The following is a 27,977-nucleotide window of genomic DNA, read 5'->3' on the forward strand; positions in this document are numbered from 1 at the left end:
ATCAATCGACGCCTCAAAATGACACCATACGAAGCAATGAATGGTCGGAAGCCAACAATCTCGTTTCTTCATGTTTTCGGATGTAGATGCTTCATCAAGAACAACCGAGATCAGCTTACCAAGTTCCATCCTAAAGCTGATGAAGCCATCTTCCTTGGGTACTCTTCTAAATCAAAAGCTTACAGAGTTATTAATCGGAGAACTCGTGTTGTGGAAGAAAGCTTTGATGTTACTTTCGATGACAACTTTGTTCGGAATTCTGGCCCAACCCATGTTACAACTCACATTATGGAGTCCGATGTTCCACCGCAAGGATGTCCGAACCCACAAACAATTCTTGAAGTTGATTTTGAAACTCTCTTTGGACCTTCCGAAACAACCCTTGATTCAGAATCTCGAACAAGGCTAATCCCCACTCCCATCTCTCCTTCGGAAGCTCCTGTCTCTCAAAATTTCTCTGGTCCAATCCCAAGCCTTCATCCATTTGATTTCGAACCGTTTCAACCTTCTCAGGTTAAGGGGGAGAATGCTCATCCCTCTCTTGAATCAAATGTGGATGTCTTCCTAGATGCAGTTGCTGATTTCGACGACTCCAATCCTATCAACATTGATGTAAATGAAAATTTCTTTGAGTTCCTTTCTGATGATGATGTCAACCTCTCCGGTTCAAAAGTTCAGCGGAAGCATCATCCTCATATTCAAACCATTCAGGGGGAGGAACTCAATCCTACTGTTGATATCGGATCGACTGTTGCACAAGAACTTCCAAGGTTACACGTCTGGACAAAGGATCATCCCCCGAACCAAGTAATCGGAAACCCTAACGTTGGTGTACAGACTCGTTCTGCTACAAGTATCCAAAATAAATGCCATTTCTTGGCATTTATATCCATGGTTGAACCCAAATCCATCAATGAAGCATTTGAGCATGCTGACTGGATTACAGCCACGCAAGAAGAATTGGTAGAATTCGACAGAAATAAAGTGTGGACTCTCATGCCTCCTCCTCAGAATCATCCCATTGTCGGTACGAGATGGGTATTTCGCAACAAGCTAGATGACACAGGAGTTATTATTCAAAATAAAGCAAGATTGGTAGCAAAAGGATTTACACAGATTGAAGGACTCGACTACGATGAGACCTTTGCTCCTGTTGCACATCTTGAAGCCATCAGAATCTTTCTTGCTTATGCTGCTCACAAAGGCTTCAAAGTTTACCAAATGGATGTTAAGAGTGCCTTTCTTAATGGTGAACTTGACACTGAAGTATATCTTCAATAGCCCCCTAGTTTTGTAAATCTCTCATTTCGAAACTACTGTTACAAACTCCGGAAGGTAGTCTACGGCCTCAAGCAAGCTCCTCGGGCATGGTACGAGACCCTCACTGACTTTCTCAAGCGCTCCGGTTTCCAAAGAGGAATTCTAGATCCTACCCTGCTCTGAAGATCGAATGGAAAGCATCTCATGTTGGTTAAAATTTATGTGGATGACATCATTTTTGGATCTACGGATTCATCTATGGTTGTTGACTTTGCTAAACTAATGATCAGTCATTTCCAAATGAGCATGAATCAGGAGTTAAGCTTCTTTCTTGGCCTCCAAGTCAAACAGACTGACAGAGGACTCTTCATTCACCAAGAGAAGTACATTTCAGAAGTCCTCAAGAAATACTCAATGGACACCTGTGCCTCAGCCAAGGTACCAATGGGCTTCAGACACAAGATCTTTGCCGACCCTTCAGGTGTACCAGTTGATGAAAAGAAGTACTGAGGAATGATTGGATCTTTGCTCTATCTTACAGCAAGTCATCCGGATATCATGTTTTCTACATGTTTGTGTACCAGATTTCAAGTAAATCCAAAGATGTCTCATCTTTTGGCTGTGAAACAAATTTTCCGATACCTCAAAGGTACAAAGAGTCTCGGAATCTGGTACCCAGCAAACGAGAGCTTCCTACTTCAAGCATATCCAGACTCAAACTATGGTGGTCTTCAACTTGATAGAAAAAGCACATCAAGTGGCTATCAGTTCTTAGGTGGTCGTTTGGTTAGTTGGTCATCCAAGAAACAGAACTATATTGCACTCTATACAGCCGAAGCCGAATACATTGTTGCTGCCAGCTGTACATCTCAGGTTCTGTGGATAAAATCTCAACTTTTGGATTATGGTTACAGCTTTCAACTCATTCCTATCTATTGTGATTCTTAAAGTGCCATTGCGATTTCACACAATCCAATTCAGCACTCAATGACTAAGCACATTGATATAAGGTACCATTTTATAAAAGATCATGTTCTAAATGGTAACATCGAACTTATTTTTGTTCCATCTGACGATGAGATTGCTGATGTCTTTACTAAGGCATTAGACGAAACCAAATTCAATGGTTTTCTGAACAAGATGGGTATGATGATGCCGGATCCTCAGTTCTTTCAAGAGACTTATTCTCTTTGATGGAAGTATTCGAAGGAAAATTAGTTCCGATCTTAAAAAGTATTTTTCATCTCGGGACTACTTTCTCTCAGAATACATAGGATCATTTCACCTGTCTTTATATCTGACCATCACTTGAGTTTTAAGCTGTACAGTTCATACTGATTATTTATTGTTTAAAGTCCACATAGTCATAGTAATCAAAATTTCATCTCGGAATATACTTCAGAATGGCATCCTGGAATTCCACTCCGGAAAGTTATTGCATTCTGTACTTCGGAAATTTCAAAATTCACTTCGAAAGTTTTCTCAAATCTTACTCCGGAATGTTTTACAAATCATGTTCCGGAAACGTCTTCAAATCCCTTCTGGAAATTCTTTAAAATCATTATTTTGGAATTTTGCTCCGGAATCATAAACTTTTTTCCGGAATCGCAATCAATTTTTGAGTCTGGAATCGAATTTTTTTTAACTGAAACTCTTTCCGGATTATTTCCCATTCCGGACCATTTTTCAAAAGACCATGTTCCGGAGCTCAACTCTTTATCCTCCGGATCTTACACTTTCCGGAACCGCTTATTCGGAATTCCAAAGGTTTATAAGGCGAAACGTTTTCTGCTGCAACGGTTACTTTGTGAGGATCCTTATCCAATCCTCCTTGATTTCCATGCCACGACTGCACACCTTCAAAAGCAACCATCCAATCGTAGTTTGGGTTTTCTATTTCAAGCTTAAAACAACCCTACTTTTCCCTTCCCAAGTCAACTCAACCTCCAAAAGCCGTTTTTCATTTAATGCAACCCGGTTCAAATTCGGACCCTCATCATTACCATCCTTGACCCGACCCATTTCCCTTACCTGTATATACCCATCATAACCCCTTTTACCTCTTTACGTGCTCAAACCCTCTAAACCTTTAAACCCTCTCTGTGTTCATCGTGTTCTTCAAGCACTCATCTGTCTGCAACAATGGGTTCCAAATCTTCTCCACAGAAAAACACACCAACTGCCTTCACTCCGAAGAAATCGATTGCAAAGAAGAAATCTTCCAAGGGGTCATCGTCATCTGCATCGCCTGAACCCTTTCTCAAAGATACAAATCAGTTGTTTTCACTAAACCCTATGGATTACGATGAATCCATTAGAATTATGATAGAGTTCATAGCAAACCATCCCATCTCCATCCCTCTCACTAAAGTCCCTGAACCACCTCTTCCACTTCATCATTTCCATAGGGCCTTCACAAGAATCAAAGAAGAAGACGGTGTAATGGAAACAAAAATCATTGGTGACATAATCGTACCCATCTACAAGTCGACGTTCCTCAAAGCAATCGGTGTAAAAGAAAACCCCACGGGTTTCAAAGTTCAAGAACCTACTCCAGAAGAGTTCCAATTGTTCTTGAATCACATTGGGTACAACCAAGACTACAAGGAAAAATACTTCAAGAAATCAGCCATTTTCGGACTCTGGACCGTGCTTATGCATCTTATCATTCGAGGAGTTTCCGGAAAGCACGGCGATACTGATACTCTCAGCAAGGACTGGCTGTATGTGGTATACATCATCTACTCCGGACGCGATAATGCAGTTGACCTCCCGGAAGTGCTATGGCAAGAGTTCTGCAAGTTTTCCATCAAGAGAAAGGAGAATGAGATTTCAAGCCCCAGGTTTTGGGCTCTGACGATTCAACAACTCTTCAAAGAGCTTTCCGAACCTCTTCCTGTATCTGTGATTCCTCCGGAGGTATGCATTTCTTTCAAGGATGTTAAATCATATAGAATTCCGGACCAATCCTCTTTTGGTCCTGTCCGGAGGTTACCTTAACATATGTTGGATATCATCCCTTCCGATTCTATTAATTTACAAAAACATTTGGAGACTTCGACTGTGTTCGACCCAACACAGTCTGCCCAAGTCCCCATTGAGCCCATTTCGGAAGTGGCCATGCCAACATCTTCCGGACCAAGGAAGACCAAAAAGTCCGCCAAGAGGAAAACTTCCCCTACTAAGTCAAAGCCTAAAAGGAAATCCAAAGTCAGTTCCTCCTCTCAACAGGAAGGAACACATGACATATAGGCTGATTCTGGCCATCCGAACACCCCTCCTGCCCACTCATCCGGGGTACCCCTAGGTGATTCAAAATCATAAGCACACACTCACGGTGAGTCTCCACAAAATCCACCCTCTCCTTCTCAAAAAGGTGTTGTTGGTGTTGAACATAGTTTCTTGCACCCCCTAGAAGACACCCACGTGTCACTTTTGATATTCCTATTGTTTCTTCCTCACCCACACACTCCAAAACCCATGTTCCGGACAAAAAGCATTCCAAAGCTGGAGTAGTCCCTCCGACTTCGGATGCCATAACTGGTCTGATACCCGGAAGGTGTACAGGACGACCAGGTGCTAACGATCCCAACTAGAAAGATTATGTGAACAGGGCTGTATCCAGACGTCCGAATCTTACAAGAGCTTAGGTGGAGGCTACACTTATTTCAATGCGTAACAGATCTATTCAAAGCAATCTTCCATACGTTCCTCCCACTGATGCTGATACCGATGAAGAGCTTGCTTCGGAACAACCACCAGTCAACCCTCACAACAACTTCATCCAAACCAATCCGGATGAAGAACTCTCTGAAGAAGTTATGCTAACTGATGAAGGAAAAATGGTTTCGGATCCCAACTTCATGCCTTCTGTCCGATTTCAATATAAGCCATCATCCTCCAAGACTGCTTTTGACTTCGGAACATCCTCCTCAACCACTCCCAACGATGAATCAAACTCCAACATCAAGCTACATGAAGATGATGCCACCACTCAGCCTGTTTCATCTACAAATCCCTCATCGCATCAAGCAAATCCACAACACTCCAATCCAGACTCTGAATCCTCGACTGGTGATTATATAGATCCATTTGCTCTCCTTGAAATTCAAACCAGCGTGTCCGATACCATGAAGAAAGTCTCTTCAATCGAAACCTCCGTAACTGAGCTCAACACCAAATTAGATCAAAAGATTTCCGGACTGGATTCCAAGCTCGATGCTATCATTCAATCACTATCCAATCAGTCCGGACCTTCAATTGCAGAAAGAGAAGCCCAATTAGATCAAATCATCTCTCTTCGGCTCAAGCACTCCATAGAAGAAGTTGAAGCTAAGTATGATGCTTCGGTTGAGCATTATCTCGACACGATCACCTCAATGCTAAAGGTCCATGATGACTTGGTGTCTGCTACCAACGATCTTATTAAGCAGACCCATGTTCGTCATGAGAAGCAAATTCAGCGATTGGAGAAGGAAATGAAGCAGAAGGACGAGATGAATCTGATTATTCAACAGGTCCTCATCAAGCTCCTTCGAACAACTTGGAAAATTGTTGATGTTCTGAATCACAAGTTTGATGAGATGCTAGTTGTCCTTGGACACCTGTTCGATCATCTTGTTACTCAAGCTCCCACTTCCGAAGCATATGATGCGCTTACCCGACAACTCAACACCGGACTTCAAAAGGTGTGTGAGAAATTTGATGGGTTACAAGATTCTTTATTGCTTGCCCCGGTTCCTCGGTTTACCGATGCAAGAGGGGGAGAAGGTCCCAGCCAACCATGGAAGCCTGCCTCGGTTTTTCAACTCTGAGATGAAGATCTTAGTTCCGATGATGAAGTCCATGTTGTTTCCGGACTTCTAGGAAACAACTCTGATGATGATGAAGACAGTGATGAAGAGAAGTATGTTACGAAAGGATTTCTTGGTCTCGAGGCTCCGAAGAAGCTTTTTCCAAAGGTAATGACAGAGGAAGAAAAGAGGATATGGTCTGCAGTCTCTTGGCCATCCTCTTTGCCTAACATTCTCAAAAGGGCTATTCAAATGGCCAAAGCAAAATCACTCCTCACTGTCTAAGCCTTCCGAGCCACTCCTTCAATGCTTCCTCCTATTCCGGCTCCAAAGATTGCTGCTATAGACCATGGTTCTCCCATCCGGATCCCTGATGATATTCCGGAAGAACCCTTTCTGAATCCCATTCCGGAATTTGCTGTTGATGAGAACATGAAGCTCATCATGTTTTCACTGAAGAACGACAAAGGGAAAAAGCCTACGACAGTCGAACAACAAGCCTTCCACTTCGGACCTCCTCCAAAGCAAAAACATGGATGGTCTCAAGAGGAAATTAACAAGGCACTAGAGGACATCATCTGATTCCAAGCTCTCAAGGACAATCCTGATCCGATGCATGGAATATCTCCTCTATGCCAAGAAGGCATTCTCCGTAATCATGAAATCATTCCGTTCATGTATTACGATGTCCCTACAAATGAATCAGAACAACTCGATCTTCCTCTCTCCCCTTACAGAAAATACTACATCAAGTTTGCTCCTCTTCACCCCTCTGACGATCTGGATGTGACTCTCCGGACTGAGCGTGAAAGGCTTGAAACATTATATTCCAAGAATACACAACCTCTTAAGGAAGGGTGGACAAGGAAGAGAATTACCAACATCGAGGGATTTGGAAGAAAAATTCTAGCGAAGTTCGAACTCAACTGCCCATTATTTCGATTTCACATTCTCCGGAACAAACCAACACCTCGGACCATCACTGACGTTGATTTCCCCTCGATGAATCCTAATGACATTCTTACTTTGGCTGCTCACTTCCGAGGAATTCAAAACGATGATATCAGTATGGGTGCTTACCATGCTGCTCTGAGCTTCCTCAAGGATTATGTTGCGGAGTTTTGCAGATGCGACTATGAGCTGGCACACCTTTACGGAACTGAAGACTTCGTTGCGAAAATCGATTTTGTTCTTCCGGAAGCTGAACTACTTGCAGATGGCCCAATTGATGACCCGGTTCTAGGGTTTGTCTACACAACCAGAAAGACAAACAAGAAGGACTTTTTCCGAGTCCTTGACAAACACCTAGTTCCTACCAAAGCCCTTCAGAAGTTCATTTCCCTTGCATCCAAGTCTGAAGCTCCGGAACAGGTCAAAGCGAAGTTTGTAAGTCAACTATCCAGGTACATCGAAGTCAGAGAATGGTTATTCCGAGCCTACACTTTCATCAAGGATGAAGCTATATAAACTGAATGGATTGCTAAGTTCACTTAGGGGAGATTGTTAGAACCTGAAAGTAAACCTCTAGCAATCCTAAATCCAAGTGATAATTACGAAGTCAGCATGAGTTCCGAAGTGAAGAGTAGTCCGGAATCTATCCGGACTTGGAGAGAAGAAGATGAGGAGTTCATTAGTGAAGACATTCTGGAATGGACATTGTGTCCGGAATGTATGTTGATCCGGAGTCGCTGTTGTTTTTGTCTCTTTGCATGATTAGACATTTCATAGGACTTAGTATGTTTGTCAACTTGGACAATCAGCATGTAATAATTATTCCTTTTACCCGGTCCTATGTATGTTTATTAGTTTGTACGATGTTTCACTCACTCCTATTTGAAGGAGCTTTCAATGAAAAGTCAAAAGACAGATCATTCACTTACTCTTGGCATTTACTAAGTTACTTAAATTCTCTTTCAAACATTCTTATTGTTGTTTATTTATTAACTTTACATTGATATTTTAGTCTCATTCTTCATTTATGACTTGATCATTTGTTGAATATATTAACTCAGACTTGACTGGTCTATCCAAGCTTGACTAGAACATTTATTAGCAAGCAGACATTGATCTTAAGCATTCACTCAAGGTTTGAGTTTTCAAACCTTGTCCCTGCGCATCAGATCTATTTGTTCTCTAAGGTATAGGAGTGGTAGCTCAATTAGGTAGAATTGTTAGTTTCGTCGTAAGGAATACGACCCAAGCAGACATAAGTTTTCATTTAGGATTAGGGTAAAGAATGAAGGAAGTTTTCTGCTAAGATTATCCATAGGCTATGAGCTTCTTTCCTCTCAAGAAAAGATTTGGTCTTTCTTCCCACACATCAAATAGGATTTAGGAATTACATAATTCCCAGGTTCGGCTCAGACGGTCAATAGGACCCGGTAGGTTCGTGCTTTCAAGGATGTAGGATATATCCTCGCAGTAGAGGATCAATAGATAAGAAATTCAACAATTCATGTAGATCGCCATAAAAAGCATCAAGTACTCAAGACATAGAGATATGATTCAAACCATATTTAGGATTTAGTAAAATCGTTGTAGTAGTTAAATTTCAAGTTGCTAGGACACCTAAACTAGGTATATAAGCTACCTATAATATAGGATCGTAAGTGTTTTAAGGGTACATCATAGAAAATGCCATTGGACACAAAGTCAAAATAGTACATTGTAAGCCGTTTTAAAGGCACGTTCCTGAAGAGTGGATCCTGTTAGGATGTCATAGATATTTTTTTGAGTCGACTGTGTCAACATTTCACGCCTAAAGGTAACCATCCATCGTAAAATATAAATTCAAAAAGTCCCAACCGACGAGTTCCCAGTTTTCGAAGGCTTCGCGAGGAGCTTAAGATCATGTAGATGCGAGAACATCGACTAGATCACAAGTTAATCTTAATAAACTCTGATAAAATAACGACTATGTGCGTTAGGATCAGGATTTCAGGGACGAAATCTTTGTAAGTAGGGGAGAGGCCAGAAAAGTCATCATAAAAATGCATAAAAGCAGACTTCTAGAGCCGTATCCTAACCTGATTCAGAAACAGAACGTGACGGAGGCCTAGTTGTTGATGAGTGAGCCCCATCCGATGAATGTGTGGACTTGGACGCTGGGTTCAGAGGCGAGAGCGATAGAGAAGGCATTCCATGTCCCCTTCCTTGTTCAAGTTCCAATTACTTGACTTCTAATCAATCTAGTCCAGACTGCCCCGACATTCGGTTCATATATCTAAGAAGGAGATTTCTTATCTACTATACTGCTATGACTGCCACAAAGAAAGCTTCAGCAGCTACATCACCAGTTTCAAATGCACTAGAGCTCTTTACCTCTCGGCTTTACAATATGGATTTGCCAACATGAGCGCCACCAGAGACAGATTGAGCTCACTCTTTTCCCACCGATGACAGACTTGTTCAAGCACTATAGACATCCGATGCCAGAATTGTCTTCGACGCGGGCAAGGTTGCTTTCTAGACAGACGAGTATGCTCTTTCTCTTCTTGCTATTGATGGGGCATCTTCAACTGGCGTATCCAATAGTGCCGCACAAGACTTGACCGCGTTAGGGGCTTCTTCCTCCGCCTTTAGTACGACTCCATAACCTTATTTTCCGGATTCAACTGGAGCTCGAGACCTTCTTTTCCCATCAAAAGGTATAGATGAGGAATCTATCGAGTGTGCCACTAGTGGTCAATATCCATCAACTAGAAAATCGATCTTTATAGGTGGGAACCAAAAACGAAAACAAAAAAAGTTGTCGAAACAGAATAAAAAAGAGACTCCTCAATGGGCGGAGACTCAGCCTCAGGAAATTCTGTTAGTGAGAGACGACCTGGAAACCTTGCTATGTGATTACCGCCTTTAGAAAGCAATTAAGACAGAATGGAATGAATGACTGAACGAGCAGCCGGGCATGGGCATGGGAAATAAGTTCCCTTATATAATGGAATCATTGAACTAGGCTAGGAAGAAAGATCAATCAATTCTATATGTGCTTTTGCCATCCGATCCGATGACCCCCTTGATGCCCTTTATGTTCTCTCTCTTGCCACAGAGTTAGTGTGCCGTTACGGGCCCCTATCTAGGTGCTTTGTCTCCGACTCACCGGAAAAAGAAGAAAGAAGGTTTATCGACTCTGCCCTAGACTCCTATTGGCTAGTGAGCTAGTTCCCCTTATCTAGAAAGTCAATATCCCGGATAATGGATCCTATAAGAAAGAGGGAATTGTTGCAACTACAGAAACAACCGTACCTGAGAAATAGAGACAACTACTAAAGCAGAAATGGGCGTAGCCCCGAGGTCTAGTTAAAGAGCCTCCTCGCCTTACCTTGTTGATATTGGAAATAGTCGAGAATAAGCCCTTGTCATGATTCCCTATGAGTTGGGCATCGATAGAACTTGAAGAGAAAGAAGAAGCAGAAAAAAAGCCATATAAAAATGGGCATCATCCGATCCAGAACTTGTTGTTGATGAGTGAGCTGCCTTGCCCGAGGACCCTAACCTTTATGGTGAACGATCCCAGCCAGGCCAGATAAGAATGTGCCCTCTCCTTGTTTCCATGATAGTCTAGATCCGGTTTAGCGCTTGATAGTTACACTTTTTTTGTTGGCATCCGATGACGTCGACACGCTGGGCTGGGTGAAAAAAGATATTCCGAGAAAGTAGGTTTAATACAATAATATCGTAGTATAAAGAGTGATGCATCAACAGGTCAGACAGACCGACCTTCCTCCTGCCCACTGGCCATCTTCTGGCTTACGAAACTTGCTAGTGAAACTATAGCTATCTGGGAATCCGCAACTAGAACTACAAAGCAAATGGATTACTTGTCCCCAACAAAAGGTGCAAAGCTTGGTTGGGCCAGTTCCTGCTTAAACTCCAAACCCCATAGCCCTTCCTATTATGGCACGCCCTCTATTGCCAGGACGAGACTAAAACTGCCATATGCACGGGCGAAGAAAAGCCTATATCTGGGTCTGCGTCAACAAATTATGATTCCTTTACTGAAGAATTCAAGCTCTTCAACATGGGTTTAGTTCATACATTATGAAAGCTTTCCTATTCAAGACCTACTACCAATTCCTTTGAAGCTACTAGCACTACCGAGGCTTGCTTCTTTTGGTTACCGGTTGGGGGTTTGAAACCAGAGAAAGAAGATTCGGTTGTGTATACCTTCTCGATACAGAGTGAAATTAATTACCAGCTTTCATACCATGGAGTCTTTTCCTGTATAACTTCCTTACTCTTTCAGTATTTATACGCACCTGCATCCGCAGCTAATTCTTAAAAGTAGTTGCTTAGTTATTTTATACGCACAAGGCTCGAGGTTGAGTTCTACACCGATCCCTTCACATTTGAATGAGCGACTCTTTATGCTTTAGTAAGAAGGATTAGTCTAGCCCTGAGGTGTACCCCGCTTGAAGAATTCTCTTTGAGGGTTTTAAGAATAGCAATTCTAGGGGAAACTAATTCATTGATGGAGCCGAAGCCCTAGTTTCTTGATGATAGGAATTGCCGTTTTTTTTTTCAATCCCACCGTATCTGCTGAGCCTATCGGAGTTGCCTATGTGAGGTTCCTTCCGATCTCTGGACTCTTTCTAAGAAAAAGTGTCAAAAAAACGAAAGCTAGCAAAGTTTTATTCTTAGTCTCTTCTACTCAACTGCTTCTAATCTGGTTGTGGCATCCGATCCGGTCTTGCAGCAGCGGTTTCTTGGCCCTTTTGCTTTAGCTTTCCCTTTGCCTGGGTATGAATCCCATCTCTCAATTGAGTTTTCTTTCCTGCTCTTACTAGTCATTTTTTTTAAGCCTCCTCTTCAATGCTTTATTTAAAATGAAAAAGGGGGATAAGACAACTTTATTCCCCTACTGAAGGAACCGTTGGAAGGTCTGGTGCGCTAAGCGCGCGTGGTGCCAGTAGTAATGGTTCTGGCGCCATGTACCACTAGATCAAAAATCCAATAATAGCGAACAAAGCGAATGTATCTTCTGCTAGTACAAGTGTTTCCTCTAGTCGGAAGCTCTTAATTCGTGATGCCTCTTCTTTCTAGGCTATCGGCAAGACAAAGTAGCCTCTCGGGCGAGGGACTTATTTCCTTGCTTTGCTTGCATCCCTTGTTGGAACTAAAGAAAATCGCTGATCTCCTTTTGGTGCACATTCCGTGAGAATAAAATCCTGGATTTGGAGGCCCCCCGACGCTTCACAAAAGTCATCTAGTATAGCTTTCATAGTACCCGCTTGTTCCATGTCTGCTTCAGCAAATAAGATGAAGTCATCAGCAAAAAACAGATGCGATATGGCCGTACCTTTTTTATGCAGCCTAAAAGGTAGCCAACTACCCAGATCAACCTCACTTTGTATCAGATGACCCAACCGCTCAACAGCCCGTACAAAGAGGTATGGTGATAACGGGTCCCCTTGTCTGACACCACGTGAAGGAACAAAATCATTAGCTCTAAGACTATTCCACAAGAGATTCATCCGCAGGGAGGAAATACATTCACGAACGACAGATTGTATGTGTTCAGGGAGCTGCAACTCCTTCAAGCAATGGAAGATCAAACTCCATTTGGTGCGATCATAAGTTTTTTCTCAATAAATCTTCATGGCCATGTACCCTCTCTTCCCTTTAGATGTTTTCATGGAGTGAATGATCTCCTGTGCAAAAAGAATATTATCTGTACTCCCTAACAAAGTTGCATTGATTCAGAGCTATAACGAGGGGAATAATGCTCTTCAACCTGTTAGTAATGATTTTGCCTTATAGATGACGTTGCAAAGACTGATGGAAAATCTCTGATGGTCGGAGCCTTAAGAATAAGAACAATTTGCGTGGCATTTAGCTGTCTTACAACACTAGGATCAAGAAAGACGGATTTCACCATGGTTCCACTGGCTTTGAAAGAAAGGATTCAATCGGGGCTTTGAGAAAAGAGCTTGCTTTATTTCCCCTCCCAACGCCAACTAACAAGTGCTGATCAATAGAGGGATAGGTGCATCCAAAAGAGAAGTTCGCATCCCGATCACTTTCATCCGTGTAAAGAGTCTCGAATCACTTTGTACCCATCTCCATGATTTCCTTGGCATCATATGACCATTCCCCATTATCAAGCTTTATATCTTCAATCCTATTTCTCTTCCGTCTTGCACTAGCTAAAGAGTGGAAATACCGGGTATTACGATCTCCATGTTTATACCAATTGCAACGAGAATTATAAACCCACATTACTTCTTCCTGAGCCAGCAATCCCTCCAATTAAAGCCAGAGATCATTTCTCAGTCTGTCAATTTCAGGGTAGTAAGCGCCAGCTGCAAGCTTTCGGTTAATGCCATCCAATCTTCGGTACAAAATTTCCTTCTTCTATTTCATATTTCCAAACACTTCCTTATTCCATCTAGTCACACGGTCTCTGAATCCATCAACAGCTTCATTCCAACCTTGTTCCCCTCTCCAGACCGCTTTGACAAAATCCGGGAAGTCCTTATGCAACACCCAAGGGAGTGGTTACGTGAAGTAAGTCCCCCCTTATTCCCAACATGCTATGGTGCCCGGGGGCTGTCTCGCGAAGATCTTCGATCCGAACCTTCACATCTACTCTCTCTTAGAGTATGAACCACGCCTTCCCCTCGCTACTGCTAAATCTCGTTATCACAAGAATATAGCGATCGAAGAGCGATGGCTCGGATGCATCGCGTATTACACTGTATTGCCCGAAGGGGGCATGCTGCAAGAGCGTAGGTTAGTGATAAGCTTAGGAGGCGTGCCCGAAGGGCAGCGGCAGCAGTGTGGTTACAGATGCCGTTGCTAGATTGAGATCTGCAGGCTGGTGGGTACTTTGACTGAGGTGAAGAGAAGCCACCGGAGGTGAAAAGGTAGGCTTAGTAGGACTCGAACCTACAATATCACCCTTATGAGCGGTACGTTTCAACCAATTAAACTATAAGCCCCTACAGATCTCTACATGCAATTCGCTCACTTCGGGAAGAGCGAACGGAAAGAGGAGGCCTTTGCTCTATCTGCTTCTTCCTCTCCCCAGGAATTAACAATTGGAAAAACAAAAAGATTCTATATCTATTTTTTATAGATAGATATAGAATTGAATACATTATTATATAGAATAATATCTAGAAAAATGAAGTGAAGCAAGCGGCCCTTTCGCGACTTAAACTGCTAGTACGCTTTCCGGCTCGCAACCGATCATACGGGCGGAGGCTCTCTATTTGCTTGCAATGCCGACTCTTCGCCTTTAGTTAGAAGTAGAAGTAGAGGGCACCGTTTGCCCCACACTTCAGAAAAAGTAAAAAAGTATGGATGAAGTAAGAAAAAGTACATAAGGAATGATAAAGAAAAACTTGGTTACAGGAACCGAAGGTTAGGCCAACTACTTTAGTATAGCTACACCTAAAAAAGTGTATTCCTACCCTTTCCCCTTTCTGTCAATGCTGCCAATTCCCAGAAGACTAATGTACCCTCGTGTATACAGTTGTCCAACTACTTTCTTCCTCCGACTTCTTTAGCCACTTCCGGCTTCCCCACTTCCGCATCTGTCGTATTCGGGAGAGCTTGCTTCGTGGCGGAGCATTTAGCAATGCTAGCAGCCTGGTGAGGGCTGGCTGTCTGGGGACATTTTAAGGTAGGGCCTGCTGGGCTTGCTTCTCATGATATTGGGTAAGGGAATCAGAAATGGGCTCATAAACCGGGCGGGCTTTTGGGCACACGGAAAAGGGGAAGTGGATGGAGGGTGCTTCTCAGCTAGAGTTGGGGGTGGGGTCGCTATAGTGGCTAGGGTGAGTCTTCCTACACAGCTGGACGCCCGGCTCTAGACGAAAGGGGGTTACCACCACATCCTCTCCCGATAGACTCGAAGCTCTTTATAGCCAGGCGTGGTATAAAATCTTCTCTCAAAAAGAGACAGACCAGAGATCACAGAGGAAGGTATTTGGTTCAAAAAAGATATGGCAGTCAGAACAGCTTCAGTCCAAAATTGACTAAGGACAGAAGCAAGCTACAAGCATTAGCAACCGCTTTCGTTTAATCTTTTGTAAAAAAAATAAGCAGCGAATAAAACAAGACAATAAGTTGTTGCGCTAACTCGCTAGCTCAGTAGCTTCAGTCTTCTACTACTAGTCTAATTGGTAATTAAATTATGCTTCAGTCTCTTATTCATTCGTATCAGAAGCTTGGGGATCATGCTTTCATGCTATCGGTCTCATCCAACACTTTTCCACTCGATGCCCATAAAAAACCTCTATGCGGGGAGTTGCTCCTGCCAAACAAGAAGGAAAATGCGAAATCAACTACACTTTACTTTTTCAGATATGTTTTCCTCTAGAACTCTACCGGATGCTTGTACCGATCGTGCGAAAGTACCAAGCTAATATTGATAGGTCGCTAAGGAGAAACCCCTCAAAACCCCAACAAAGCGGACCAAAGGCCAAATCGGGATAGAAGTTCCAACTAGTAATCATCTTATTTCCTATCGGCATTGTCAGAAGCTCAGTTCCTTTTCATCACAGGACAAGATCCGAGCAGAATCAGAGGACAATCGAACAGCTACAAGCTAAGAGGAAGAGTCTAAGTGACGAGCCTTTTAATGCCGAGTTAAGGCAAAGGAAGCGAGAACATTCAAGCGGAGAGATATTGTTCCCAGCATGGATTCTTTGCCAACAGTTCCCCTTGAGCTAGCCTAAGAGCTAAGGAGAGGACTTATTTTGTTTTCTTTCCTATGCAAGTCTGGTTCTGTCTCGGGTAGTTCGAGTAGTAGTAGCGAGCCTGTATATACATATATTCTATTTCATCACGATAAACACCCGACTGAATCCTTGTTGCTTGCTTGTATAGCTCTGCTGCTCGTGAAGAGCTAGATCCATAACATTCACACCTGGCTACTCGCTCTGTTGCGGATGTAGTTTCAGGGTTCGTTTTGACTGATTCTTTAGTTGAAGCAACTGATGCCCTAACTTAACCCGCCTTACCTTTGGTGATTTCTATTTCTATAAGTAGTACTTGATCCCAGAAAAAGGTTAAAGGGATAGGCTTGATGCCAGATCCACTTTTAGGGTTGACTCAGCAGTTGAAGAAGGTTGTAATTTGACTAGCTGTTCTCTCTTTCCTGTGCTCGCTAACTTTTTCATCCGTGATAATTGACTAAACTCTGTCAGGTGCTATCTACGAACACCAAATCGGGTATCTTGAGCTTGAGAAGGACATCATCCGATCGGGAGACATACCCTTCAACGGTCTATCTTCTTAATTCAGCTTCCGCGACTGGTGAATCGAAAAAGCCTAGTTATTTATCTTCGGAGACAGTATCCGATTTAGCATTTAGTAGCAAAACCCCCTCCCGGGCGATCTTCTTATACAGACTTTCTATCCCGTAAATAATATATGACTTCTCGGCAAAGACCTACTCCAGATAGGTTGAGGAGGCATAAGTCAATGATAATGGCATCGAATGCCTCTTTGAAAGGAAAGAAAAAGCTCTTGTCGCTATTATTGAATCAATAGTTAACCCAAACAAAGAGTAGGCTGCTTGAAAAAAAGCTCTAAGCCTTTCGCTCTTCCCTTCCCAACCCCACTTTTTTCTTAACTACCTTATTCATGAACCTTTTACCCTTAAACAACGGGAGTTATGTCCTATCCCCCACGGTTATGCCCGATTTAAATTGAGGAGAATGATTGGACTTAACCCTTTATACAGGCTTGCTTTTTTTCTGGTCCGGGCTAGTTCGCAAAACCTAGACTCCCATGGCTCGCTTGGAAAACGTTCGTACGTTGCTAACCTCTTATTCTCCTCCTACCCTTGAACTCTTCTTGAATCGAGGAGTGAAAGCTTAGCTAGGGTTGTTCCTCTCTCTGATGGATGAGCGGAGAATAGCATTCTGATATGATTTCTTAAGAAAACCTCAGTGGGGCGTGCCCCAACCATAAACCAAACGGGCCCAATGAGAAGAGACCCGCCCTCCCACTCTCTCTCATTTATTCAGCGAAAAAAAACTACATAACGGGGGCCCTTCCGTTCAGAGGTAGCGAATCTACTTTTTTATGTTTTCGGGGGGGGGGGGGGGGATCTCTTGCGTGACCAAGTACAAAGTAGAATAGACTTGTATAGAAAATAGTAATTATCATTTTTTCCAATTCCAATAGGAAATATTATATCGGAGTCTTTTGGAACAACTTGCGGAATTTCCTTGTTCGTTTAAAGTGGAAAGCATCCTTTGGAGATCTTCCAAGGAAGACTCCCGATCTTTTTGTCGTCCTTGAAAGAATTTCTCTCGAATGACTTTTGTCAATTCACATTCATCGTTGGGATAAAGGGATTTCATTTTGGCGATGATTTCATTTTGAATTCAAAGTGTCGAATAGTTATATCCCTTAATTGGGCTTGTTGCTCTGCGTTGAACTCCTTTAGTGGCTTTAGAATGGAGTCTACCCTAATTACATCTTGAAGTTATGCCTTAGGAAGTCGATTTATTAGAGAAGCCATTTCGTTGTCCTGAAGTTCAACGTTGATAAATTTATTGTTTGGAATTTGAATCCGTTGTTCATACACTACTTTTGGCAGTTCATTTAGATTAGGAAGAGACTCCCCCCTTTCTAGGGGCGTTCCTGGTGGGCCTAAGCGCAATTCCAGATCTGGATTGTCAGCGCATTGCGATATTTGCACGACCCCTGTGAAATACATATAGAAACAAACAATACACGTAGAAATGGAAAAAGTTTTCTCAATCTTAGGTACCCATGAATCCCTACACTTATTATAGTGGAAATGCCATAAAGCGCGAACCAAGATCCGTGAGACGAAAACCAAAATAAGAATGAGGAAGAAAAAGATATCGTGATGTAAGTCTAAATAGAACACTAGAAATTTTTTAAATCGATAACAACATTTATAGAGCTTTTACTCTATGATAGTAATGAAAAGATCCAGAAATAACGAATAATGAAACAATTCATATAGTTCAAGAAAGAGTCGTCTCATTTCAAAATTTATGTTTTGCTATTTCCATCATCTCTTACTGTGGTGAGAGGATGATTCACAAGAAAGGTGGCAGGATTCGAACCTACACTCTTCAGGTCATGAGCCTGATGAGTTGACCAATTCCTTTACCCCGCTTCTTTTTTATTAGAAAAGTTAAACTTGATTGTGTTAAGCATATAGTTTAAGTAGCATGATTTCCCTTATTAGCGCTTTTATACTACCTATAAGCTTCAACCTTCCCTTCTCTTACTTAGATGGAGGAGAAAATAAGCAAGACTTTCAACGCGGCTTTTCTTTATTTCTTTTCTTAATTAAGAAATTTCTAGTTAGACTTTGTTTCCTGCAACCAAGCTTTTCCTTTCCGAAATCGAGAAAGAGCACTCCTAAAAGCAACCGTTCTCTTATTCTATTATACGAGACCCTCGCCATGGGTGATACGATTCCAAGAGACAAAAGCATATTCGATTAGCTACTTAGGATGAACCACACGGAGGCGATCTCGAACATCAAAAAGAGATATATAGAATTTAAAAAAGACAGAAGACCTTCCTAAGATAGATGGAGAACTCACCCTCTCTCCTAGAAATCTTGTTTACACGAGCTTTAGTAAGCCTATCCTGTAACATCCTATCGCCTGCCTGCCACTACGCTTGCTGCCAAGCCATCTCCGACTCCTTGAACGAGGGGATGAAAGAGCATGAACTAATCTCTAAACCGATGGACTTCTCTGATAAATGAGATTGGTTAGCTGCTCCCTCACAATATCGGTTCATTGACCGGAATAGAAGGCATCGAAATCTTCGAACACCCAATCCCCGAGGTTCCCCCCAAACCGATTCCTCTGGAATCGAATATTTGCATTTGATCCGACTTCGATCGGAGAAAGCCTCTGGAATTGGAACAGATGTGGTTCGCCCGTCACCCGGTTGCTTATTGATCCCTTGGGTAGAGGGGGGGGGGGGGTAAGGCAAATGTCATTCTATCGATACAACGTATTGAGCGACCGCGATGAAGAGGGAGATGCTCCTTTACTTGACTGGAAATGACGGGTCGACAACTCCGAATCACAAGCTATTGACAACTAACTAAACTACTTCGGATGAGGGGTGAAATACGCCGCCTTCCTTAAAGTATACGCGCTTTCTCACTAAATTAAAATTACGGAAGTTAAAGATTTAATACCCCCACCCAGAAAGACGTGTTTTCCATTTTTTAAATAAGGCATGTAAGCCTCTTTGTCCCTCCCGGTTCGGCAGCATAAGCATTCTCAGCTCCTGAAGAAGATGAAGCTACTGAGATAGGAATTAGAAGCTGCTTTTCCGACCGATAAAGCTATTGAGAAAGCCAACAATTCTATCCGTTTATTCCGAATATCTTAGATCGAACATCACAAGCCTTATCACCAGAATTCACAACTCACTCCCGACCGATAAGAGGCGGCTCCGTCCAACCTCGATATTATTGAATGCTCCTTCCATCCAAGCATGAGAGTTGCATTTTATGGTCAGAACTAAATCCCAGGATGGTGAATTAGACTTAGCCTATGCTGGCCTTATACATCCAGGAATCTTCTTAAGTAAGAGGGCCACGACTGTGGCGTTGGGCAGAAAGCCGATGATTTCGGCTAGGCCCTTCCCTTTAACCCGAACAGCCAGATTAATTACAGATCATCCCCTACCTTCGAATCCTTTGACGGACACCAGAGAAGTTAGTTCTTCGCCTATCACATTGGTCGACTTGAACTTCCCTCTAGTCCTAGAATCACTACCTCTTTAAACCTCTGATGATAAAGTCGTAGGTGAAAGCGGGCCTTTCACCCATACTCATTCAAAAATGGGGGAGCTTACTTATCTATTTCGAGAGAGTTTCTACCTATATGTTCGGATTCATTTACTACAAGAAAGCCACTATTCCAAGCGTAGGTCGAGATTTAACAGATGATGTTTTTTTTATACCTCTGTCACTCTATCTTTGTTAGTTCCTTATATTAATAACTGATGAATCAAAAACAAACTGTCAATTGGTATTTTTTATTATCCTCGTATCTGGAAACTTAGGTAAGTTTTTTAAAAGAGTTCTAGTTATTATAACTATATAAAAACGTATCTCATTTAGCTCCTTCATGCCTATTATAATAGAACTACTTATTTCTATTTTGGTGGCTTCAACTATAACCCCAACTCTATTTATTGGTCTGAGGAAGACTTATTAGAAATTTATTGAATGAACAATTTTAAAAAAGAAATCTTTCTGTGAGATTCCAGGTATTCTAGAGTTCGTTCCCGCGTCAATTGCCAATTCTTGGTCATTAAGGTTCATGGGCGATTCGGATGTTTATTTAGGTTTGGAACCCTATATTTTTCCCCTTTCAAATAAATAGAAATGATTGAAGTTTTTCTATTTTTAATCGTGTTAGGTCTAATTGCTATTACTTTTTGGCTGGATTATTCGTAACTGCATATTTGCAAGACAGACGCGGCGATCTGTTGGACCTTTGATTCATTAACATCTCTTTTTTATTGACTTCCTCCTTTTTTTGATCCGCGGGAGGTTCAATTAAGGTTTCTGTTCAAATGAGTGAAGTTCTTGAATTCTAATTAGACCTAACAAGAACAGAATCACGCTCTGTAGGATTTGAACCTACGACATCAGGTTTTGGAGACCTACGTTCTACCGAACTGAACTAAGAACGCTTTCTTATCATAGTAGATACGACTAAAAAGAAAAGGCTTCTTTTTGTACCCCCAATACTAAACATGCATATAGTCTCAGAAAATGAAAATTATGTATGTCCGAATCGATCTCAATGGATCCCTCGTGACTGCCCAGAGGAGAAGAATAGGTAGGGATGTCAGGATTGGAACCCGTGATATTTTTTTCCCAAAAAAAGGCGCTACCAAGCTGCGCTACATCCCTTTCAATTGGTCTACAGTGTCATTGTAGAGAATCCCTGCCCTGTTTTCCACATCGGCAATGTACCTCCATCGATATTCAATTTCTCTTGCCATTTCTTCTTTTTTGTCTTTATTGATTTAGATACTCATCATCATCCCGCCGATCCCACCAACGCTTTCTTACTTATCTTATGAGCAGGGTTCTAAATAATCAGCCCTTTGAATGAATTGAATAAGCAAGGCTTTCCCAATAGAAAGATTTGCATGTGACAGAGATCACAATTCTATGTACCCGGTTAAGCAAGCCCCGCCGCCAGCTTCCACCCAGAAAAAAAGTGAGCGCCTAGAGCGAAATGTTGCTTTACTAAGTAATATAACGTTAGCGCTTTAGTTTGTTTGATTGCTCGTTAGTTTCGTTTTCAATAAGGGGCGGGAAGAAGCGAGCCTAGAGTAGCAGCGCAACCTCTTACTTTTTCAGGCCCCTTTTCTATTCTATTAGTTAAGTACTAGCGCCCTTATAGAGTCAGGATATTCTGCTATCAATGAAACCGAAAGAAAGAAAAAAACCAGTGCCTTTTGTATATATCGAGACTTGTGGCTTGATTCTTTACTTATTCCATACTGGGAAGAATTGCAGGCAATAACACTTATTCCTATTTATTTTAAAATGATACTCGACGATCAAGACAATTCCCATGAAAGTCTTTCATAGAAGTGAATTCTTCTTCTTACGAAGCAAATTACATTTCCTATTGATTTGTCCCATGGACCTATTCTGATTCTGAATTATCCGTCGCTACGCTGTTCCCAAGGACTAGCAGAATCGAAATAGCGAAATTCTTGGGTCATCTCAATGGGTTCAGAAACCACACGTTTCTCTGGATCATCATAGCGTACTTCCACATATCCACTCAGAGGAAGGTCTTTTCGTAATGGATGACCCTCGAAACCATAATATGTTGATATACGGCGTAGATCTGGATGATTGATAGAAGAAACACCAAACATATCCCAAACTTCTCGCTCCCACCGGCCGGCTGATGGAAATGGACTGACTACCGGGGATATTCGTGTTACTTCGTCTGCACTGGTTTGTACACGAATGCGTGAGTTATACCGAGTACTCAGTAAATTATAGACCACTTCAAATCTTCGTTTTCGAGAGGGTTGATCAACTCCGCAAATATCGATCGAAACTTGAACCCTTGTATATGGCAGTCCGTATTGGTATCAGAGCTATTCCCATGTTCCGATCTTTTCATTTTTTTTACCCATTTATTGGGTAAAGTCTCCCAACTATATTTGAAAATGAATTGGTTATCCATAAAGATAAAGAAAGCTTTCCTGTAGTTCCGCTTCTTGCTCTAAAAATTAGGAAAGACTTGTCGGAAATCGCCAGTTGGCTTGGTCCGACCAAGAAAGGCATGGGACTCTTTGGGCATTGCTTGTGTCGAGTGAAGTAAAGACTGGCTACCTATAATATAAAGATACCTCACTGCACACTTTAGATATAATGAAAACCTTTATTTAGGAGTCATTCAGGGTAGATATAAAAAAAGAACATAGCCTTCGTATGATCCCTTTCTAGTACCCTATCTTGAGCAGGAAAGTGTTCAGTAGGAAAAGACTGGAAGAAATAGGATTCGAACCCATGCATGATGCAATCTTCTTGTATGTCGATTTAGCAAACCAATGCCTTAAGGCCTTGTGATATCCCCCCATGATCAGATCAGATAGCCCTTTGGGCAACCAACCCATTTCGCTCTATCATTTCTTCTTTCTTTCCTAGCCTACTCAAAAACTATTTAGGAAGGGCTACCGTTATATACGCAATTAATAAAGGATGCCGAATCATCCACCGAATCCTATGTTTCATCCTAGTTTATTTGATGTGTATACCTGTTTTTCAGTTGGCCTCATGTATATCTAGGCCAATGTGTCTTATTGGGCTTAGTATGTGCTTAGTTTCGGTTAATCCTTAGGTTCTTTTTGATTACGTAGAAACTTGGATTATTTTTAGCCTTTGTAATCGTAATCTAATTTCAATAATTTTTTCCATAAGTTAGTTTCTTTATTTTAGAGCTCGGGGAGTGTCTTGAGTTCTTTGTTTGGTTGCCTGGGGTGAGGTATGCCCCTTCATTTATGTTTACTTCGGGAGTTCTCCTCCATCGGTCAATGTATTCTTACTTACCAAAAAGAAAGACTAGTTAGGTACCGTAGGTAGAGCATATTCCAACACTTCGGATAACCACTTGACATTGGCACCTTGGCCAGGTAGATCCGTCCCACTCTCCGGAGCTCACCTCTGCTTTTTTGGAGTACGGGATGACTCGGATGGGCAGATAAAACAGAACCTGTCAGTTACGCCTTTAGGGGCCGCCACATATAGCTTTAGTTTATGCTGTAGCATCGGTTATTGCTCTGGTTACGAATGACCCAATCTATTTATGGCAACCACCCCTACTTTTAGTAGATGGAGATTCGCACCTAGGAAAGCGCGGAATAGACCTACGTGTCGGCCAGTGCCGGGGCAGAGATAGGGACCATGAAAGCATAGGATTCAATCGAACCTTTTCGGACAATTCCTAACGCAGAAGAGGGATGCTAATAAGCTGACAGCTCAAGCATGGTTTTAATAGCGAAATAAGTTCTTTCTGATTTGAATCAAGAAAGACAATGAATTTACGAGATCTTGATCCGTTTAGTGCCTTCACTTGTGAACAACATGGACCCATTCTGTTGATTGCTTCTCTGCCCCAGCTCTAACAAACTGGTTTTTCTTTCTCACAGAATTAGGGAAATCATTAGATTATTCTTCCTTCTTTCGGTAACATATACCGAGATAGGCTGGGAAATCCCCCTTCGATAGACAGGTGGCAACTTGAACTCTAAGTAAGGACAGGAATGCCCGTGCCCAATCAAACACCACAATCATGAAAAGCACCTGAACCGAGACCTAAGGCTGAACCACTAAAGGAACCTCTTTCCGTTGTTCAAGCAAGTACGCTTTTCAAGCTTTTCCTTACTCTTACTAAAGCAGGCACACGCAAAACTCTCTATTTGGCTTTTCACTGAAACCAATACGTCTAAACATAAGGTAGGTGCTTTCACGACTCACTAAACGGGGGATCAAAATCTTTGCGCAGTAGAGGCGGAGGACGAAGTGAATGTAGAGGACACATCATATCCAGGGAAGGAAGATGGACTGGACTCACTCTCATTCATGGCATGGGCAAAAGCAGCCCTAATGACTTTCAGTGAAGATATGCTTATACGGCGAAGTCAGTCACAAAGTTTATGTTCGTATGCTTTCACTCTAAGCCAACCATCCAAAAAGGATGTGCACAATTGATCATTGACCGCAGTCTTCTCTTTTATCTCCCAATGTGGGGAACTTTTTTCGGTTATTTTCTCTTTAGCACAACACTCAATGGTGATGCATGGCGTAATTACTGAATCCTTTCATTGACCTTTCTTTTCTATAACGAAAAAAGCCCTCCTCTCGGTTATGTGGGTGAGAAACCCAAATCAGAAAAGCTCAGCAAGCTAATGGCTCAACGGTTCTCACCACCTTCCTCTGGCGCAAACACCGTTTGCTGTGCTGCGCTCATCACGAGAACCCAGGGAACTCTCTTGGGTGGACTTCAAGCGCGATGATAGTCAGTCTGAAGTTTTCTACTATGCCATCTTTATTAGTTCAAAGACCGGGCTTGGGGGTTGGTCTCAGTGGTCAATGAAAATGTACTAGTGTGCTGTCTTAACATGCTGAAATTTTATTAGACTGCTAGCTTTACCAGCGGTAGGAGGGTGAAAAGACGGTGCATGAGCGAAGTAGGATCCTCTTTTTTTGTATCCCATCGACGATATTCTTTGGTTTTGGTACATAACAATTTGCATAAGCAAAGTCGAATATTTGTTACAAATCTAGATCTTGCACTCTCATCTCTAGTCTCTAGCTATCATCTTAGTATATTAGTCAAGCTATATCTTGTACTTTCTTGGGCCGAACTAAGAAAAGAGAACAAGAAACGCAAAAGCAAATACGACTTTCAGCCAGCCTACTTCATTCAAGTCTAGGACTTAGGCAAGACTTATAAATCGAGCAGTTATAAAGCAGTTTAATCGCATTTATCATCTCTCACTTAGCTCTGATCTGGTGCCGTCGCTCACAGTCCAAGAAGAGTAGTCCTTTCATTGGCTAGTGGGATTACGCTTAATGGTATAGACCGATCATCGCTTCCTTCCTCTACTAGTTCTGGAGTCAAGCCAACAAAGAAGTAGACTCCTTCCTTTTTCACTAGCTAGCATCATAGGGTTATTCGACGTTTAATGAGATAGTCTAGTTCTAGACTAAAGATAGCAAAAAACAAGACTGAGGTCGATAGGGGCATTACTAGTAATTGCTAAGGTGCTTTATTAAGTATTTTCCACGCTCCTCTCCAGTCTCTTTCCAGCCTTTGTGATTTCATATACTATTCCCGTATGCCATATCTCTTATTCAATCTTGCTATACGTCCAAGCTCGGTAGTTGGAAGCAGAACTGAGTCTGGATGTGACTGAAGGAAAAGGGAGATAGGTGTGATAGGAGGGCACGGTTAAACAGGTAAGCTAAGGCTCTCTCTCTCGTTCTATGGTCTTGTGTGAACTCCTTTCCGCCCATTATTGATCTTCACTCTAACTGAGCAGGTCAAAGAAGTTGAGGTGATAGCAATAGTAAGCAGGGAAGCAGAAGCAAAAGGTCTTCAAAGAACTTTTGTGTAATAAAGCTTCTTGGTCTCATTTCATTGGCCTCTAAGGCAAAGTCTCGCTTAATCGTTCATCGATCTTTTTCTGTAAGGCCTTGGGCCCTACGAATTCTGATTTCTGTTTTTGTTTGTATTAAAGTGTTGGTAGCTTCTAGCCTCGAGCTGGAAAGTCTCATCGGCGGGGGTACTATAGATATATCATAACTCTATAATTGAGACTCAATCTATACAATCAATCAATCAGTATGTGCAATATACCGGTCTTTGCGATATGCTCTTTCAAATAGATCACAGATCTTCCCGCTTAGTTGCACTGCTCTCTGAGCTCTTTTGTCGGCTATCGCTTCCTCTAGTACTAGCTCTGATCTCTCTTCAGCAGTTGCAGTACGATTCTTTAATTTATCTCCTGCCCTTTATAGTTGTAATCGCTAGAAACTCTATATCATTGGCAATTGGCATTGGCGTAATCTTTTTTCTTCTGTTGGAAGGGGGTCCTGTCGAAAGAAAGAAAATGCATTGCAAATGGCGTGCCCTTACTCTAATTCTAAATAAAGCTCTTTTGCGCTCTTGGTCAGGCCTGTAACAAGTATCTAAAAAATCTTTTCTTTTCGGCCTATGGTTCGGTCAAAGCAATGACTTGAGTGAATAAGGAAGTAGGACCTTTTTACCCCAGCTGTGAGTTATTACTGACCCCTCTCTGTCTCTCCCCCGCGCTGTGAATGAAGTGAGTAATTCGTTGGTGCTTGCCCTTCAGTAAGTAGTTCAGATGGCGAGAAGCCTTAGGGTAAAATAATCTTGAACAACAATTTGAGAGCATCTTTGGAATTGAAAGAAGGGGCTAACCTGACTTTCACTTTCATAAAAAGAGAAAACTGGACTTGCACTTTAAGAAATGGAATTGCGATGAGCCAGAAGTTAGAATCTCGCCTAACCACCTGTCTCCGTCTCCCGTAGTTCCCCCCAGAAACATCCGTTTGCCTACTTCTACTCTGGCCGGGGGTAACAGTCTTTTTGAGAACCAAGTGGCCCTTGAGGAAGACCTTCAGAAAACCCCTCTAACTCGGGGAAAGGAGTTCAAGCCCATAAAATGAGTCAAGTCTATGATAGGTACCAATAGTCTTTATGGCGCTCTTACCCCTTATGCAAAGCACCAATGACTTCGGTCTTCTGAAAGGGGCTTAGGGCATATCATCAAAGAAAGAATCCCGGGGAATGGGGTGAAGCTGAGCTTAGAAACGGTTTCTCCCGCTATTGCTAGTTCTTCCGTTGTTGGTAGTTCCTCAGGTCGGGTTGTTTATTTTTCAGAGCTTTTTCAATTCTTTCAGAACCTTTCGTATGCGCCTATTGGAAGATTTGGGCTACCTCCTCTCTTTCCGATCTCATTCAGATAATAAGCCAGTCCAGTTTATTAGATAGTGAGTGGGTAAGAGAGGTGCTTGGTCTGTTTCCGAATGTGGGCCTAGAAGCATTAGCCGAGTCTCTGAATATTCCCAAGGGTTCTCAGGATAAAGACAGCCTTACGGTGCTAACGGAGCTTCCACGGTCTCAGTCCATGAAGGTGCTTACTTTATTGGTTGGCAGCTTGGTTATAGTCGTTATGAAGAATGAAGGAGCGACGAAGGAGCTCACTTCCACGACATGGGAAAGGATCGTGGGATGAGGAAAAGAAAGAAAAGTTGCAAGGTGAGGAGATATCGAGAGGTAGAATAGGTGAAATGAGTTCAAAGGAATTAGTTAAGACACGCTTCTTTAGCACAGACCACAGAGTGAAGTTGGAAGGTTCAATGAACTACGCGAAGGGGAAATATTGGGCGCTATTGTTGTCTATATACAAGTGGCGTAGGTGAAGCTGTGACGACTCGTGGAGTAGACAGCGAGCTCCGCTTGAACAGAAAGCAGCAAGCTGCAAGCACTACTCCAAAAGCAGTGAGCTCCACAACAAAAGCGAAGCGGGCCGCGGTAGCCTATTAAGTTTTTCAGCTGCATCGTACCGTACTATGGGAGGGGTCCGTACCTCCTTTAGATAGAGCCCCCTGCTCCTAATGTAGAGCTAGAACTACTGCTACCGTGGAATCCGCGGTCACACATAAGTATCTCGCCTTCCAAAAAAAGCGGCTGCTAATTAGCACTAATGCTAATGGGGACCATCGATCAAGAAGGACTTCGGAGACTGCAATCGAATTGATCAAAAAAGAGAAATAGGGCCAACTCTTCTAGTTTTGCCTCTAACCTTACTACACTACCCTGATAAAAGGTCGAATTCAACAAGACTGCAGGCACGAAATGCCCATCAAATCCGTTAAAGGAAGCC

General features: G+C 42.3%; 1 non-coding gene across 1 annotated transcript; it reads right to left on the reverse strand.

Moving 5' to 3' along the window:
• Nucleotides 1–20,646: 20,646 nt before the first annotated feature.
• TRNAW-CCA (transfer RNA tryptophan (anticodon CCA)) lies at nt 20,647–20,720 on the reverse strand. The gene has a single exon. It is a non-coding gene; the product is annotated as a tRNA-Trp (tRNA).
• Between the last annotated feature and the right edge of the window lie 7,257 nt (nt 20,721–27,977).

This window comes from Lactuca virosa, chromosome 3 (genome assembly GCF_052849685.1).
Source record: "Lactuca virosa cultivar CGN04683 chromosome 3, Lactuca_virosa_CGN04683_v6, whole genome shotgun sequence".
In the NCBI taxonomy this organism is placed as follows: Eukaryota; Viridiplantae; Streptophyta; class Magnoliopsida; order Asterales; family Asteraceae; genus Lactuca; species Lactuca virosa.